Raw genomic sequence first — 19,194 nt, 5'->3', positions numbered from 1 at the left:
TTCGGGCGCCATTTTGTAACGTTGGGTTGTGTTGTGTGGTTGAGAAGAGGCGGCAAAACATCTAGCAGGGTAGCCAAAAGAATACACACTCACGCTGGCGTTGGGGATTCCACAGTGTGTTCTTTAATATACCTTCTCTTCATCAACCATATAAGCCCGGTTGAACGGCTGCAGCTTAACAAACATAGCGCACAGTGTTCGTACAACCCATAACGTTGCAAACAAAGGTGTCTGGAGAGGTAATACATAAAATCCGTCCCTCCTCATGTACTAGCGTGCAAGCACAAGTCCACACCATCACAGAGAGAGAGAGCAGAGAGACCAGTGGCACACACTGATGACACCATCAACCCTCGACTTGGGTGTCTTAAAGGGACACCACACCATAGTGGCTGTTACAGGGTGTTGCAGGTGAAGTGATTGAAGGTGGTGATGGCTCTATGGAGGGGGGAGAGGTGGGGGAATGAGTGTCCAAAGTGCCTCTATTGTTGGGGTCGTTGAAGGTGTGAAGGCTGCCTGATGGCTCGTCAAAACGACAGTAGAAGTCGTTAAGGGTGTTGGCTAAGAGCAAGTCATCAGTGGAGTGGGGGGGTTTTAGGCTTGTAGTTTGTAATATTCCTAAAACCTTTCCACACAGAGGCCGAGTCATTCTCTGAGATCTGCTGCTGCATCTTCTCAGAGTGCTGATGTTTGGCAATGTCCACTTCCTTAGTGAACCTGTACTTGGCCTCTCTGTAGCAGTCCCTGTCTCCGCTTCTGAACGCCTTACTCTTTTCCAGCCACAGCTTTTTGAGTTTAGGAGTAAACCAGGGTTTGTCATTGTTATAACTCACCCTGGTGCGTGATGGCACGATGCTGTCCTCACAGAAGTGGATATAGGAGGTGACAGTGTCCGTAAACTCGTCCAAGCTGTTAGAAGCAGCCTTCATTGTGTCCCAGTCTGTGGTCTCCAAACACGTGCGAAGCTCCTCCACAGCCTCGTTGCTCCACAGTTTTTTGGTCCTCACGACAGGTTTGGAGAGCTTCAGCCTCTGTCTGTACGCGGGGATTAGGTGGATCATGACGTGGTCAGAAAGTCCGAGTGAAGCGCGCGGCACCGCGCGATAGGCCCCGCTGATCGTGCTGTAGCAGTGATCCAATGTCCTCTCCTCTCTGGTCGGGCATTTAATATACTGTTTGTATTTCGGAAGCTCATGGCTCAGATTGGCTTTGTTAAAGTCCCCAAGAGCAATGATGAGAGAGTCCGGGTATGTCCGCTCCGTGTGGAGAATCTGCTCTGCGAGTGCGCACTGAGCTGCTTGCGCATCCGCGTCTGGCGGGATGTAAACAGCGGCCAGGATGAATGAAGCAAACTCCCGCGGAGAATAAAACGGTTTGCAGTGAATGAAAAGATATTCCAGAGAGGGAGAGCAGTGCTGAGCAATCACTGTTACATCTGTGCACCAGCCACTATTGATGTAGAAGCAGACACCTCCACCTTTGGTTTTACCGGAGAGAGCGGCCTGCCGGTCCGCGCGCAGCAGATGAAAGCCCTCCAGCTTGAGCGCGCAGTCCGGGATGTCCTCACTGAGCCACGACTCCGTAAAACATAAGACACAGGAGGAGGCAAAGTCTCTGTTCATGCTTCTCATCAGGGCCAGTTCGTCTATCTTATTCCAGAGTGAGCGTACATTAGAAAGGAAGATCCCAGGAAGGGCCGTTCTCAGTCCGCGTTTCCTCAAACGCACGAGTACGCCGGCTCGCTTACCTCTCTTCCGACGTCTCACTTTCCTGATCAGAGTCAGCAGTAAATCTGCCGCAGATGCGACAAATATTGGAAATAAATCCACAGGCGTTGTAGTCCTGCAGTTAAGGAGCTCTTCTCTGGTGTAAGAATATCCAGAGGAGTGCCCAGACACAGAAGAAATGCACAAAAACAAGACAAAAGTAACGCACTGAAGCACCAGGGCATCCATACGCGGCGCCAAAAATGAAGCAACCAGAGATTTAATGATGAAGACTCTGGGTTCTGTAGTTCACGTTTTACAGTCCTGAATGACTCTTTGCATATGATTTATTGAAGAGGACTTTAGAATGCACTTTACATTTAGACTGTTGCTGTTTAATTTTTTACATTGTTGCCGTGTTATGTCATGAATAAGGTTCACCTGCTGGGGGTTTGATGGATCAGCTGGACAATACAGTCAAAGACAGACTTCATTCATCATATGCAAGAATCCTAGTTGGATTTTTGTTGTCACTCGTGTTTTTGAACCAAATATTGAAAACAATTCTGACAGACTGGATACCTGGTCAGGTGTACATTACCTTGTACTCAAGCATCCCAGGACAGAGCCCTGCCCCACCATGAGCCTGGGTGGATACGTGGTTATAATATAAAAGGACCGATACTGAATATGAATATTTCATGAAAATTGAATTATAATACGAATTAGTAATAAGGGTTTCTCTGCGCCCTTATCTACCCCATACTCAAAGAGCTGCGGGCAGAGAGGGTGACAGGAGAGGATGGCACTGAAGAGAAGATGCTCGGTTTCTGGAGTCTCCTGGTATTAGTAGGATGCATCTGCTGTGTCTTCTCGTGGATGCTCACTTACCTTGACTCGTTCCAGCCTGGTATGGATTTCCCAACACTGCAGACAGTGGCCCACGTCAGAGACGTTTAATATTGATTACATATGTCTAAATTGCTAACCCTAACCCTAGCTCAACAGACCACAGTGCCCTGGACTGTCAGTATTATTACATGCTGTGAACATAAGTACCTTTGATCACAGTTTAAAAGAGAAGGAATATTGGAAAAAAGATCAACATTGTGATATTATTTCTTCCAAACTGACCAGAAACATGCTTGTCAGACTCTCACAGCAAAGGATCAGACTCACTGTGCATGACAGCTCAGGCCAATGATGTCTGTTAGATTGTCAGTTGTTTAGTGCTTCTGTACAGTTAGGGTCACGTCTCTATTTCAGAATAATTAATATGTGGAAAACACTAAAAGTTGATTGTCTTCCAATATTCTAGCATAATTAAAAAACTTTGACTTTAAGTACATATTATTAGTCCTAATGCCAGCATGATTCTTCATAACTCCTGCTTTGAAATACTGAACTTTAAAATTTACCTGATGAAAGATCATTTACAGTGGCACTCTGTCAGGATCATTCTGACTGTAAGATCACTGTATTAATCTGAATCCTTCTGAAATGTGCTGTGAATGAATGCTGATGCAACTCACTGTGGGAAAGCTGTTAATAAAATGAATCTGTAACACATGCAACACATTCACAGAGGAAGAGGACACAAAGGGAGGACACGCAGAGGCTGTGTTGAAGTCAGAAATCCAAATCTTTATTAAAAAACAGGCGGCGGTTACAAACAGGAAGACAAGCAGTCCATCAAACAGTCTACAGGGTCAAACATACAGAGAATTCAAACAGCAGTAAAAAATAACTGGACACTGAAAAACTTAAAGCAATGTGTGACGCAATAGAAGGAAGCAGCGCAGTATATTCACTGAATTATCATCAATTACAAAAGAGAAAAAGGACGATTTCTAAGGATCATTTTCTTAAATGCAGTTAGAGTGTGGCTGGTAAAGATGGAAACATACAGAATGTAAACTGTGTGAGTTTGTGAACTTTGTTAGTAACAAATGAGGTAAAAAAAAAACAAAACAGACAAAACACAGAAAGAGGCTCTCAGTATTCATTAATAATTAGAAAGAAAAATTCTGGTCATGGATTTTTACAGTCTTAGTTCCGCTCGCTGTCATCATTATAATCATCATGATCAATGGCGAGGTCCTGAGGTGGGTGGGGCTGTCTCTGGTGATGTCACCATGAAGGAACAGCATCTGGCACGTGTTGGTGAAACATCCCAGTACACTGGTGTAGTTTCCTCTCCAGCTGTTTGACATGTGACACTTGAACATTAAGGGGAAGAAGAAGAAACAGTGTTAGGTCAGGTGACCACTTGGTTTCTAAAGTAACTGACAGGAAGTAACCAGGCCGTCAGAAATGGATGGCATGTGTTTAGAGTTACTGTAGTTGGGTAACTCTACTTACCAAAAGCAGCAGCACACAGATGAAGGATCAGATGCTGAATGTTGCAGGAACATGCTCATGTGTGGTGGTCATTCAGTGCTGCTCCGGCAGGTTAGACAGTCCAAGACTGATATGCTGCCCATCTGAGAGTTTGAAAACACACATGCAAAGATTTATTTTGTATTACAGTCAAAGTTGGATGTTCATTTTTGTCCTTTAAAAATGTTTGTGTATTTGAAAGCACTAACATTTAAGGATGACTCTAATCGTCTCTCTCTAAGAGTGTCTCCTTTAAAGGGGAGACAAGTGTATCCACTGATCCACGTCACTTTACCTGGATGATGACTCCTCCCCCCTCACTCAGAAACACTCCTAATATAACCAAGCAAATAAATAATATTGAAGATTTACTTACATCATTACAAAAACAGCAAAAACATCTCCCTTTGATTCCATTTCTCCATTCCTGCTGAACATCAGGCAACAAATATCTCAATAAATCACAGTAAAATGTAAAGCACATGTTTTCTCTGCTTTGTCTAACCTCTGCAGAGCCTCTGTCAAGAAAAACATAACTGTAAGCATAAAACAAATATACATTCATAACACGTCACTGGACAAACCTCGGTCAGCTGATTTCCTCTGTGCAGTGCAGACGAGCATCAGTCAGCGAGTGACTCTGCTGGTTCTTCTGAGGAAATACCACCGTCTCTCCACACCGTCACCATCTGTGAGCACAAACTGCTGCTCTGCTCTGCCAGCATGTAGGAATCACATATCACACACACAAGGGTGAAGAAACATCAGAGCTCAACTTTGGATACTTTAGATCTAAACAGATCAAAGCAACTCTTAGTTTCAACAATCAGTGAACAGACAAACAATGATACCAAACTGATTCTGTATGAATACAATATGGTATTTTCAATACAGCTGTCAAATTAATTTATTAAAACTAATACAGATATATGTATATTTCTTTTGATAAATTAGTTTGCTAAATTATAAGAATATATATATATTTTTTTTCATTTAACAATTGCAACTGAAAGAAATTAAATATTGAACAAAAATATATTGTCACATTCTGAGCATGCTCAGCACGCTGACAGACTTGAAGTTGCTACAGATTTTAAGAAGTGATAATTATAGGGAAGAAACTTCTCTTTTTCATCCGTTTAATCAAACATTTGATGCCTCAGCTGTCTCAGTCTATAGCGTTCTGCAACTACAACTAACCTGAAGCTTGGATTTGGCTGCAGGTGCCCCTGTACATCCTTCTCAGCAGCACACATGTGGGTACCATTTAATCACACTTCTTCCTGAGCTTTGCTTCATCACAAGACCAAAGGTGGCATCCTGTGTCACAGTCTTATCATCATCCAGAAGAAACATTTGAAGAAACATCATGGAAAAGAAACATTTACGCGCCTCCTGGTTTTGTTTTCTGATCCTGCAAAAAGACTGAGGACAACAAAGCCCAGAGAACACGAGATACACAACATCCAACATTCAGACTCAACAGCCTCCATAAATGAAGAGCACCAGGTTGGTTCAGTTATAGTAGATATAAGCATACTTCACATTACTGGGTATGAATAATAATGAGGAGGCAAACTTTGAAGATGCAGAGCATGATGTCCCATCATCAGACTGTAAACAAACATCCACCAGGCTTCTTTGTTGCCAAAATTGATGATTCTCCCATCAGGGATCAGTAGAGTGTAGAAGCAGCAGTCACTGAAATATTACCGTTTCAGATAAGAAATCTAGCACATAAAAGCCAGGGTGGGAGGGATCTCTGCAAACTGACTTACCTCTGCAAGTGTGAAGCTCAACAAAAATCTGACTCTCCAGTCACTGACAAACAAAAACTCCAGCTGGGAGATAGAAAACGCTGTCTGGGTCCTGCTGGATGTTGCTGGTCAGAGTCCCACATTAGCAGAGTGCTTCTTGGTCCCACTGACCCATGTGGACAGCGACTGTGGAGAACTGTTCTGGAAAACAGAGAAGAGAATTAAAATGACAAAAAGCCAAACAGGATTTCCACAAAGACTATCTTGGAATCAGCAATCAAAAAAATCACTGGTTCATATTTCAATTAAATATGACCAGGTTCCTCAAATGTACGCAGTTCAGATCTGATTTAATTTAATTTCCTTCACACAGCACATTCGTCCAGGCTGACAGGTAAACATAGAGTTAATCTCAGGTAACATGACTCATAGTAGAGATTCAGTAAGAAAGATTGCAGGCTCTAATATTATTACCACACAATCCAAGGACACACCGACAGCTCAGATTTGTAGAACTATTTAAACAAATGTCTTCTGAATATTCAATTCAGGTTCACAGTGGGAGGGTGGGGGGGGGGGTCGTGGAATTTTTGAAATAAAGTCTGCAACACAGAAAGAGCTGTGATCAAGCTATTTATTACTGCGCCAACACACATCAAACATCACAGTTCAGTCATGTCAGCGCTGCCACAGAAGTTGTGCTCCTCCTCCTTTATGCATTCCAAGGAAGAGGGAGGAAGTTACAAACTGATCCTACCACACTTCAACGGATCAATGGTTAAGCTGTTTTGTGCCCTTGGCCTTATCAGCACCTGTAAAGGGAGTTGTTTTCTCAAACTGCTGACGCTGAAGTAAGTTCATCTAGTTTTAGAAACTTTCACTGAACAGTCTATAACAGTGTCACAACTAAGCATATGCATAAGCACTTAAATACTTAAAATGAGAATAACAGAACATTTCTATTACAGAGGCTAGAGCCTGTCCCAGTAGTCACAGGTAGAGCACACCTGGACAGGTCACCAGTCTGTCAGAGGACTAACACAGAGACAGACATCAGAGTAACAAATCTATTTAAAATTAATGTAAGTTTGCTGCAGCTGTATGTATGAACATGTGTTTCTGTGCTCACAGTCCACCTCTCAGGAACCTGCAGTTCACTTTTAGTCTACTTTAAACAGACCTCACAAAAGGCTGATGTGGCTGGATCAGTAGTCTGATTTAAGTACGATACCTTTGGCCAGGGATTCATCTGGTGCATCGCTTCACTGCAGTCTTACGTATTTTCCCCACACCTGAATAAAAAATACTGATATATACAAATAACAGCTTCAGCTGATGCAGCCTGACTCAATCCTAGATGTTCAGCACACAGAGACACAGAGGTACTGTTTAAAGTTTAGTGTTAACCTGAGTCACTGATCATTTGCAGTATTACAGAGTCTGGCAGTCTTTGCATGATGTCCACGTCACTGTACGTTTCTAGCTGACTCTCAGGTGTGACAGGTGTGCCAGCAGGAAAGAGTAATAATAACCTGCATCCTGAGGTTTGTCATGCAGGATTAAAGGAGCCAGGCTTTGTTCACACAGCTAGGATTGTATTTTACACTGACCCTGGGTCAGTATAAGTATCATACGGTTTAAACGAAGCACTGAAACTTGCACATATTTATTATAGATGCACTGAAGCTAATCGAGATATTTGCTGTCAATCTGTGGCTGCGATTAATCACTTTACTGGAAACTTTATTAACTAGTAACTTCATCAGTCATGACAGAAGCTAATATTTCTGTGTTAACATCGTTTAACCAGTAACAGCTTTCCTCCAATATAAGCTAACGTTTACACCGTAACTTTAAGCTAGCACCATAAAGACGGTAAAACACGTAATAACATCTACAAATGCATCTTAAAGCTGTTATATTAGCACTCGGTGTATTACTAACATAACCACATTAACATTATTGACACTCGCTGACTTTTAATAGTCATTCTATAAATGCTGTCCGTTTAAATGGTCTTACACACTGCATATCCACCGGATTCCAGCCAGAGTGGATTCTGGAGTCTTCCCACGCTCCTGTTAGTGATCCTCCATCTGGATGGATGAGAACAACCTTCTGAACAATCTAGCAGGAGATGGCCCATATCTATGGGACTGGTTTGTGCTAATAACGCTAATGTATGGACTGATAACAGCCGAAGCGGGTGAATAAAGTCACCCAGTCGCTAGCTGTGCCATTACCCAGCATACATCACTCCCTCCGTAAATGCAATAAACCATACAAAAGTATTGTTCTACCTGTTTTTCAGGTAGTTGTTTACATTATATAATTTATTGTGTTCTGTATACGTCACTACAATGTGATTTGGAAAATGTCTAAATATACCGACAACAGGCACTTCCCGGCAATCTCTTCAATCGGAGGACCCTTCACGTCAATTCCCGACGCGAGAGGGGTACCCTGCGCGTCCATAAGTGCAGCAGAGGGAGCCTGACCATGCGTCACACGTTTGACGAGTTGGGAGTGAGAACGTGTTACCATTCGCTACCGCTTATCCTTTTCAGGGTCGCGGGGGGTGCTGGAGCCAATCCCAGCTGTCATGGGGCGAGAGGCGGGGTACACCCTGGACAGGTCGCCAGTCTGTCACAGGGCTAACACACAAGGACAGACAACCATTCATACTCAGTGGCAATTTGGATTATCCAATTAACCTATCCCCACAAACTGCATGTCTTTGGACGGTGGGAGGAAGCCGGAGTACCCAGAGGGAACCCACGCAGACACGGGGAGAACATGTAAACCGGCGAGCACTGTGAGGGTCATGTTTTTTGACTTTTCCAGTGCTTTCAACACCATCAGGCCGACCCTCCTGGGTGATAAGTTAGCAGCGATGCAGGTGGATGCTTCTCTGGTGTCCTGGATTGTTGATTACCTGACAGGAAGACCACAATATGTACGTCTCCCACAGTGTGTGTCTGACAAGGTGATTAGCAACACAGGGGCACCACAGGGGACTGTCCTCTCCCCCTTCCTCTTCACCCTCTACACCACAGACTTCAGCCACTGCACAGAGACCTGCCATCTTCAGAAGTTTTCTGATGACTCTGCGGTGGTTGGATGCATCAGCAGGGATGATGAGACAGAGTACCGGGCTGTGGTCGACTCCTTTGTCACGTGGTGTGAGCAGAATCATCTGCAGCTCAACGTGGCAAAGACCAAGGAACTGATCGTGGACTTCAGGAAGACCAGGAAACACTTGACCCCTGTTTCAATCCAGGGGGTCAGTGTTGACATTGTGGAGGACTATAAATACCTTGGAGTACACATTGACAATAAACTGGACTGGGCTAAAAACACCACAGCACTTTACAGGAAGGGCCAGAGTCTTGTCTTAATGTTGGTTTAAAATGGAGCACTGTAACAAAAAATAATTTCCCCCAGGGATCAATAAAGTATTCTGATTCTGATGTAAACTCCACACAGAAAGACCCCGGCCTGATGGTGGAATTGAACTCAGGACCTTCTTGCTGTGCGGCAACAGTGCTAACCACCGTGCCACCGTGCTGCCCCATGTGGACATCACATTTTGGGTTATTTAGACCAAAATACTCAATTTTGCTCTACATGGGCCTGATATCCACGTACGAGGACATTATACTGCCATTGTTCTATCAAATATTTTAAACGGATATCCTCATATGTGGCTCTTATTGTTCTTAAAAACAAAAATGAGGTAAAAAAAAATCTGATAATTCTCTGTTTTTACATTCATCAGGCACCAATATGCCCAGATATCAAAGAGAAATTAAAAATGCATGTCATGGAAGAGTTCGGGTCTTAGGAGGTTAAATATAATACATATACATATACACTGTCAAAGATAATTGTCTTTGAGTGAAGATTTAAGGTGACAGGACATATAAATAACTGCAACTTGAATCTTTACTGAAGCTCAGTATTTGACACAGAGTTCACTCACATGAATTTCACTCACATGTGCTGTACCAGTGTACCTGCACATGTGATGTCACAATAGAAGTGATTTGATTTGAGAGTTCAAACTCACTGCTGTAATAACCTATAATGATTAATATAATAACTATAGTATTGGTCATCTCATATTTACACTGACTTTAGTGAACATGAACAACATTAACTAATTGTTATTTACTAGCTAATCTTATATGTAGTGATGTGACGTTCTGTATCGAGGCTTCGAAGCCTGTGTCGAGTAATTGAGGGGGCGTTTCCGCGATGCGCGTATCGAGCCTTGCTTCATTTATGGGAGGAGCTGAAAATGATGACGTCCGAAGCCTCGCTGCCCGGCTGTACCACGTGACTGGTTCATGAAGTGGTTCGAACTTTGCCGCGAGATATGACAGCGATATAAACCCCTCAGACTTCATTCAAAAATGTGAGTGTTTGATGGAGAGTTGCGGTTAGTGAGAGTTTGGAGACAGTTTGGAGGTTTATGAGAGTGAGGAGAGAAAGTCAGGAGAGAATGGAGCCAGCTAAGAAGAGGAGCACAACTACTGTCCACACCCCAACCACACCTCACAGTAAATGATCATTTCCATTTTAAGCATTTCCAAATAATCATTTTCCATACTGCCAGTATAAATATACACAGTATGCTGCCATCACTACAATATACATGTTTTACACACTCCTTGTGTTGTTGACATTTACAGGCTGTGTGCAAAAGGCCACACTCTTCAAATTCATGCCAACTAATATTTTTACGTCCAGTAGGTCTCCTACTAGAGCAAATGAAGCTTCAAGAAGCTTTGCGCTGGGATGAACCAATTGGATGAAAAGCTTCAGTGCTTCATGAAGCTTCATCTGCCCATCACTACTTATATGACTGTTCAGTACAGATATGAAGCCCAGCAATCATGTTTTACAGTCCTGTGGTCTCAGCCTCAGATACTTATCAAATCACACAAAGCTCATGTAGAAACGAACAAAACATGTTCTCCCTCATTACCCGCCTGTTTCCAATCAGTGCACGGCCTTAATCAGGAGTCTTAATCAGCGTCACCTGTGGAGGTTGTGGCTAACAACAAACATAACTATAGGTGTTTAGGAATATATAAGCTGAAGAGCTCGGACACATAGCGAGTTTGTGCGTCATGGAGAGCAGGGTTCGCAGTGATTTGTAAAGGCCTATCTGGCGTTATAGTTAGTTTTGCTCTGACTTGTAACAAAATGTGTGAGGACTTGGCTGGAGCTGACTCGTTGCACATAGCGGACTATGCAGTTTTTGTGTTGATGCTGCTGGTGTCCGCAACCATCGGCTTACACTACGCTTGGATCGGAAGAAGGCAGCAAAATACCCAGGAATTCTTAACCGGAGATCGAAAACTCACCGCTCTGCCCGTCTCCCTGTCACTGACCGCCAGCGACCTGTCGTCCATCATACTGATATCCATTCCGGTAGAGGTAATGTGCGGGATTGGCCTCAGATTAAAATTCTCTCATTGCACTTTCATTTTTTCCTGTGATTGGCTTTCCCCGCGAATATTTGACTTTAAACTGTACTTGCATAAGTATAAGGACCTTCCTCGTGGCAATTAATACAACATTTAAGTAACAGAAAAACTAATTGCATAGAACTTTGAGTTTATAGTAAAAACATTCTGTTAGCTAATAAAATATTCCAAGCTGTATTATTGGAAGTATGACTTTTATATTTAAAATATCTCAGATGAAATGTGCATTACATGTCTTTACACTGACGGTAGTTTAACTGGTCCAGTCCATTTGGCCCACGATGAAAAATGAGTTTGATAATTTTAAGAAACTCCATTCTGGGTTTCTTTGAGGCCTGGGCTTTCATCATCAGAGTTCAGCCTTTAACCTATAACAATTAGAATATTCTCAAGTAACACTCAAATATGATCAACAGTTAATTAAGGCACCGGCCGGAGTACCGGGAGCAGTTTGGAAGAACAAGAAGACGCGGAGACTGTTCTAGATTGTGTTAAGGTTCAAAATTGAGGAGGGAGAGTACAAACCACCCTTGGTCCAGAAGGTCTTGGTCAAACAATGATTTTAATGAACACACACGTGTGGGAAGACAACTCTGTATGCCGACAGCAAGTAGTCTTCAACTTAATCAAAGCATGAACAGATATTTTATAGCATCAGGGTTTGATTTACTGACGCCCCTTCATGCGTCACAGATACATTTTATACATAGATCAGATCAACACCACAATGACTTTTAACCCAGAAGATCATCTTCTATTTTCATGGCTGGTACTTTCCGTTCTTGTCTTAAAGTGAATTGTTCCTCTTTCTTACCGAGACATGACTAATCTCTCCTCTAAATAAATCTAACTCATGTGTGTGTGTGTGTTGACCTCACATGCTCTTTGTGTCACCTCTTCACCTACTAACTGTCTGTGTCTCGTCCTCAAATGCTCTTTCTCAATTCACCTGTTGCACTTCTGACCTTTCACCAGACCAGAGGCTCACTGAGACTATATGTATGTCTTCTACTAAATAAATGTTTTAACCAAGAACTTCTACTAAAACCTTAATATGAAATGACCTGATATATAAGTGTTTTGTAAGCATGTACTGCAATTCCTTCTATGGCTCCAAGTCACTTGCACAATAGATTGTCCGGACATCGCGCCGAACAAAGCTTCCAACCCCCAATTAATTGACCGAGCTCCAACTCTTTAATAAGCACAGATATGCATTGTGTATAAAATAGTCCTAACTGCACCTGAAATACAAGGTCAACATAATAACTGTATGCATAACATCTTAAGGCCTTCTTAAAGCTATCTGTTACATTGTTAAAGCCTCGTCTTAGCCTGCTGCTCAAAATAACTTTCACTTCTGCAAAACTCTCCAAGCCTGTTTCCTGTCCTGTTACTTTTAGCCTTTCAGAAAGACACACTGTTTAAACCTCTAAACGCAATATAAACTCCAGATTATATTATTAATGCAATGGTAATGATGACAATTATTTAACAATAGCAGTAAAATAATTTCCCTGCTCCACACTCCCTCTCTCGACCTCTGGAACACCAGAGGTCGCAATACATTGTGTCCTCGCTCAGACCCTCTCTAGCCGTCCTCTGGCTCAACCAGCTCCCATTCGAGAACACTCCATGTGTAAGCTTAGGTTTTCTCGGTCCCTCTCTGGTGGTTCAGCAGGCCTCGAGATCTCCAGGATCCTCGCCCCTCCTGTGGTCGCCGAGATCGATCTTCTGCAAAGGAAACAAAACACCTTTTCCTGCATCTCCCTAACTTATCCTTTTTGGGACTCTGTAATCAAAAGCCTGATCCTAATTATGTTCTTAACTTATTGACTTATATTTATATATATTCTTCAACGTTACTCATCCCTTTAAAACTCTTTAAGCCCTGCTTTCACGTCCGGTTGCTCGCTCTATTTTCCTATCTGATCATCGACCTCCTGTACACAAACTGTCCACCTTTTTAACAAAAAATCATTAGAACCAGCCTATTCTACTAAAAGCTCCAAAAGAAAAACAACCACTTTAATCAATTAAGTTTAAGCATATAAGCAATTACTCCTGTATACATTTCATCATAGCTAAATGCTGCCTTGAAACAACTCCTGTGTGTTAACACTAACTTCATTTTAAAACCTCACATTTCCTATGTTATCACCTGTTTTTGGTATAGCCTTTTTATTTCATTTGCTCCTTTTAATTTAACAATACCTTCTAATTCTAGTTTATCAGACTTAACCAAAATATATGCTTTCCTTCCTCTTTGGTCCTTCTTTAAGTTCAGTTAAAAGCTAAATGAATTTGAGGCCTTTTGCCTGGAATCAATACTGTCATGTGTGTTTCTGTGTAATATCTGTCTGTGTAAGCCTACATTATAACCACTACTTCTAGAAATCAAAAAAGAAATCAAACCTGTTCTCCTCCTTCAACCCTCACTAATTTTCCCTCTAAAATTTATTCACAGCTTTGAAAAACCGGCATTGTATCTTCTAAACAGGATTCAGTTCACTTTAATCCTTTACCCTTAACATAAAACTAACAGTTTCAGTTTTACCATATCCAAATGATCAAAAAATCCCTGCTCCACAATTGTCATCCCAAACTAACTCGGTTTATTCTTTTGTGCAGCAGTTTTTATAGGCAGACAACAGGTTTCAGTTCAGACCCTGCCCACTGGGTGGGGTGGTGTCCTTCGACAGTTGGAATCCTTTGTTCAGCAAGGGCAATAAAGATACACTCACAAGGCCTATAAATCTTATACAGAGGTCTCCTACATCCGTGAGTTCTGACACAACCCAGATGGTCTTCACATAAACATCTTCTGCAAGGGAGTGATAAGTAAAAGAGTGATTTGTTGGTGTTTTCCCTCAAACCTTAGTATCTACTTTCACACCATAAAATCTTCAGTTGACACAGCAAGAGAAAATGACGGTTAACATAAAGAGCCTTGTTGAGTCACAGAATCTTCTGTCTAATATCATCAAAAAAAGTACCCAGTAAATGCTCCCATAATACTAAAATATCTAATATCCACGCTGTAATAAAAACATTTATTCAGGGTTGGACTCCTGTTAGTATTTCAAGTCTACTGCACCAACTCCAATAGCCCGACTGTGTGAATTGTTAAAACTTTATAAACCTGCATGTGTGTCATGGTCTTGCTCATTTTCCTGTTTGTTAAATTGGAAACACTGCTTGTCTGTAGGTGTACCGCTATGGAGCCATCATAGGGTATGCTTGCTTCGGGCATTTTCTGGCCCAGGTGTTCACATGTGAGATCTTTCTCCCAGTCTTTTACAGGCTGCCCATTACCAGCACTTTTCAGGTATGTGTAGTAGCTTTTTGCAGATTGTGTACAATAACCAGAAGCGCGTCCGTAATTTAAAGGGAAGAAATCAGCTTATTTGGTTTCTGGTTAAACCAGTTATGATTTATTGTGTAATAAAATGTTTGTTTGTTTTTTAATTAGACTGCTCTATGGTACAATAAATGCACCACTAGTTTGTTTGTTTTTAAAAAAAAGTCTGTTTGGATGCTGTATGAGTAACTGTCTTCTCTACCAAGTATCTGGAGCTGCGTTATAACAAAGTAACCCGTCTGCTGGTAACATTCCTCGCTATTATTCAAACAGCGAGTATGGCAGTAAGCAAGTTTTAAGACTTGTTTGGCTAGGGCCACATATCTGTAACCAGATGGCCATTTGTCCTTTTTTTTTTTTTTTTACCACAGCTCCTTTTGTCTGGACTTGCAATTTATGCTCCAGCCCTCGCATTAAATCAAGGTATAGTCAGGCCAAAGCTGACAGGTTCAGGAAACATTACTGCACAAGTAAACTTGTGGGTACTTGAGTGACCAGTATCTTAAATGTTCCCACTTCTCTGCAGTGACTGGCTGGAATCTGTGGGTGGTAATCGTGGTAACAGGAATGGTCTGTACGGCATACTGCGCATTGGTATGGAACAACAAAAGCTGCAAAAGTCATCTCTCTCTCTGCTATACATTTCCCTTAAACTGAACTGTTTCTTGCTTTGACTGTCTGGATTTAAATGGGCTCATTATTTCAGGGTGGAATGAAGGCAGTGGTTTGGACAGATGTTTTCCAGGTAGGCTTCGACACGCAAGATTACTGTTAATGCTACATAGCCTACATAGAAGAATATCAAATGAGTCAATTTCGAGTGCCAGGACATTTGGCTTTAATTCTAAATCACAATTAAACTTGAATTCTAGTTGTAGCAGTGGGGTAAATGTCTTGATATAATCCGATTTTTATCTTCTAGGTTGGAATAATGTTAGCCGGCCTTCTGTGTCATATCCAAGTGTCTCTCCTTAGGAGTCTCTATTCTGTCCAATTCACAAGGAGGAAGACTGAACTTTCTGGAGTGAGTATAAGGGAAGAAAGTAAAGTAACTTTAAGAGCCTGCATATTCAAACCCTTGCATCTCAATACTGAGGAATTGTTTTGGCAAATTGAGTACAATTTTGCACCATAATTCAAATGATAGAAATGTACAGTACATTAAAGTGTGTATTTGAGCCCCACTGTTGGAACTGAGTGCAACAAAAGCACTGCTTTCTTTACTTGGATTTAAATCACAGTACTTGAACTAGGCACGTTGATAGACTGAACTTCTGGAAACAAATTGCTTCTGTACTATAGTCTGAAAATAAGCCAAAGAACTCTGGCTGAACCCCAATATAGGGAGTGATTGTCCAGGTAAAGGCAAACATTTTTTTATTTTTTTTTAAACCGCTCTAAATGAATAAGTCAAAACGACTCAATAGCCCAGGGGTGTCAAACGTAAGGCCAAGGGGCCATAATTGGTCTACCAGAGACTCTGACCAAAGTAGATAAGAAAGAACAATCAATTATTATTATTTTTTTTAAAAGTGGGTCAACAGTAAAGACCTCCAACAATTTTTAAACTTTACACATTTCTTACATTTTAAGATGGTCCATTGATGGATTTGCAGCTATATTTAAATGTATAATTAAACTGTACAGAAAGGAAGTGACTGGTTCAGCCCATGTCTCCTGCAGTGCTAAGGCTTTGACATCCCTGCAGCAACTTCTGACATGTTTGACCATATTAGCGTACTCTAATCTACTCTTACTCGGGCTTATTTGGATAGATTGCAAAGATGCTGAATATGTTACAGTGCTGGGGTTTAAAATCACATTAACTTTTCTGAGCAAATATTATTCTGCCTTTTCACTACAGTATTGTCTTGTGACAAACACCAGGCCAGTTTTTCCTGGAAACCTCATTGACATATCTGTGTAGGCTCTTAGTCATCCATCATCAGTCATATAAGGAGTTACGGGTCATATTGATGCATTTGCGTGAAATCATTAGGGTCTGTAGTTACTGTTTTTTAAATATGAATAAAGTTGCACAATTGTCACTTCACTTTAGATGATTCATAGGTATACGGTTTTCCCAGTTTTGACTTGAACCCTCTGAGGCGGCACACATTTTGGACCATAGCCATCGGTGGGACACTCGGCTGGACAATGACCAGTGGAACTAGCCAGACTCAGGTTCAGAGATACAACTCCTGCAAGAGTATCACTCATGCCAGAATGTGAGTCATAATTTAATGGGAGGATTTTATAACTGAAACAATACTATATCACTTAAAATGTGGAAAATTTTCAGGCTTGCATATGGAAGTGTAAAAATGTGCTAGTCAACTTTCTGCTTGTCTAATCTATTAAGTGCAGTGTACTTGCAAGCAGGACCATAGAATACTCAAAGTCTAGACTTGGTATGATTTAAGGACCCTCAGTCTTGTAACTAATGGGACCCGGATACAGTGCATCCATAAACAAGTGTAGATTTTTCTTAATGCCAGCCTGGCAAGAATGGAAATTTATCCTTTCAACTGTTTCACCTGGTCTCTTTCAGAGCTGTGTTCATCAGCGTGGTAAGTTATTCTTTGTTCCTGGGATCTGCAGTGTTTTCAGGATTGTGCCTCTACTCTTTCTATAAGGACTGATCCATGGACAGCTGGAAAAATTTCTTTTTCTGATCAGGTATTGAGGTTCTGTGTCATAACTTATTCCCTTAAAGTACTAGTGGATCTGCCTGTGGTTTTACAAGCAACAAGTTGATCTTTGTTTCTTCATAGCTGCTGCCATATTTGGTAATGGATATCCTGAAAAGCTACCCTGGCCTCCCAGGACTCTTTCTTGCAGCAGTTTACAGTGGCACCTTAAGGTTTTATACTTTTATTTGCTAATAAAGTATTGCAGTTTCCAACATCAAAAGCTGGGCCTCATCCTGTACTTAATGCATCTTGTTTCCTAGCTGGTTCCATCAGTTAAATGATTGTCAAATGTTACGTGAATGGTTGCAGACCTTTTAATAACTTTTATTAAGCTCAGCACAGTCTCATCAATCATCAACACATTGGCTGCAGTGACTCTAGAGGACCTGATCAAGCCAAATGTCACACTGACTGACAGACAATTGCTTTACATCTCCAGAGCACTGAGTACGTACCTGATCTGTTCACAGTACATGGTGAACTCTGTCCTTTGAGCACTGGTATGTGACTGAGGCTAAAGCTGAATTAGTTAATAAATCTTCATGATTAAAATGTCAGTTTTTACACGAAGTTGTTGCAGGTTGCAGTATTGGAGGGTTGTGTGTTTCTATGGCTGGCCTGGCATCACTTATGGGACTACTTGCTCAGGTAGTGAGAATCTGTTGATACAAGTCACAACATGAAAATACATAAATCTTAAATGTGGCCTACCAAACACTTGGACCTTTTAAACATGTGCGTGTGTATATAAAGCATTTAAGGTTTCACTTAGGATGTTTTGATGAAGAATAATCATCGTTGAGGTCAGTGAAAGTCCTGTTTGGTCTGTTTGTTTTACTTTTACTGGAGAAGCACAATGTTTAAACACGTTCAATAAAGGCGCTTAGGAGGCTATTGTGGAGCAGGGAAATTATTTTACTGCTATTGTTAAATAATTGTCATCATTACCATTGCATTAATAATATAATCTGGAGTTTATATTGCATTCAGGGGTTGAACAGTGTGTCTTTCAGAAAGGCTAAAAGTCACAGGCTGACAGGAAACAGGCTTGCAGAGAGTTTGCAGAAGCAGGAAGTTATTTTGAGCAGCAGGCTAAGACGAGGCTTTAACAATGTAACAGATAGCTTTAAGATGGCCTTAAGATGTTTATGATGATGTTAATTTTGTATTTCAGGTGCAGTTATGACTATTTTATACACAATGCATATCTGTGCTTATTAAAGAGTTGGAGCTCGGTCAATTAATTGGGGGTTGGAAGCTTTGTTCGGCGCGATGTCCGGACAATCTATTGTGCAAGTGATTTGGAGCCATAGAAGGAATTGCAGTACATGCTTACAAAACACTTATATATCAGGTCATTTCATATTAAGGTTTAAGTAGAGGTTCTTGGTTAAAACATTTATTTAGTAGAAGACATACACATAGTCTCCGTGAGCCTCTGGTCTAGTGAAAGGTCAGAAGTGCAACAGGTGAATTAAGAAAGAGCATTTGAGGACGAGACACAGACAGTTAGTAGGTGAAGAGGTGACACAAAGAGCATGTGAGGTCAACACACACACACACATGAGTTAGATTTATTTAGAGGAGAGATTAGTCATGTCTCGGCAAGAAAGAGGAACAATTCACTTTAGGACAAGAACGGAAAGTACCAGCCATGAAAATAGAAGATGATCTTCTGGGTTAAAAGTCATTGTGGTGTTGATCTGATCTATGTATAAAATGTATCTGTGACGCATGAAGGGGCGTCAGTAAACAAGCCCTGACGGTATAAAATCTGTGTATGCTTTGAGGAAGTCGGAGATC

General features: G+C 41.4%; 1 long non-coding RNA gene and 1 pseudogene across 5 annotated transcripts; one reads left to right on the top strand and one right to left on the bottom strand.

Moving 5' to 3' along the window:
• Positions 1-3,329: 3,329 nt before the first annotated feature.
• LOC143413247 (uncharacterized) lies at positions 3,330-7,432 on the bottom strand. Of its 5 annotated transcripts, XR_013093876.1 has the most exons (7): positions 7,074-7,431; positions 5,864-6,043; positions 5,286-5,786; positions 4,670-4,800; positions 4,295-4,418; positions 4,068-4,189; positions 3,330-3,925 (listed from the first exon to the last, which is right to left on the bottom strand). It is a non-coding gene; the product is annotated as an uncharacterized LOC143413247 (long non-coding RNA). The 5 variants fall into 5 exon arrangements; XR_013093877.1 differs by lacking the exon at positions 4,295-4,418 and adding an exon at positions 4,462-4,512 and having other exon boundaries at positions 5,286-6,043; positions 7,074-7,432; XR_013093873.1 differs by having other exon boundaries at positions 5,286-6,043; positions 7,074-7,432.
• Positions 7,433-11,053: 3,621 nt separating this feature from the next.
• On the top strand, positions 11,054-17,885 carry LOC101483489 (sodium-coupled monocarboxylate transporter 1-like; annotated as a pseudogene).
• Positions 17,886-19,194: the final 1,309 nt, after the last annotated feature.

The sequence above is a fragment of the Maylandia zebra genome, linkage group LG17 (genome assembly GCF_041146795.1).
Source record: "Maylandia zebra isolate NMK-2024a linkage group LG17, Mzebra_GT3a, whole genome shotgun sequence".
NCBI lineage: Eukaryota > Metazoa > Chordata > Actinopteri > Cichliformes > Cichlidae > Maylandia > Maylandia zebra.
The sequence above is the reverse complement of the archived record's forward strand: the minus strand, read 5'-3'. Positions and strand labels throughout refer to the sequence as shown.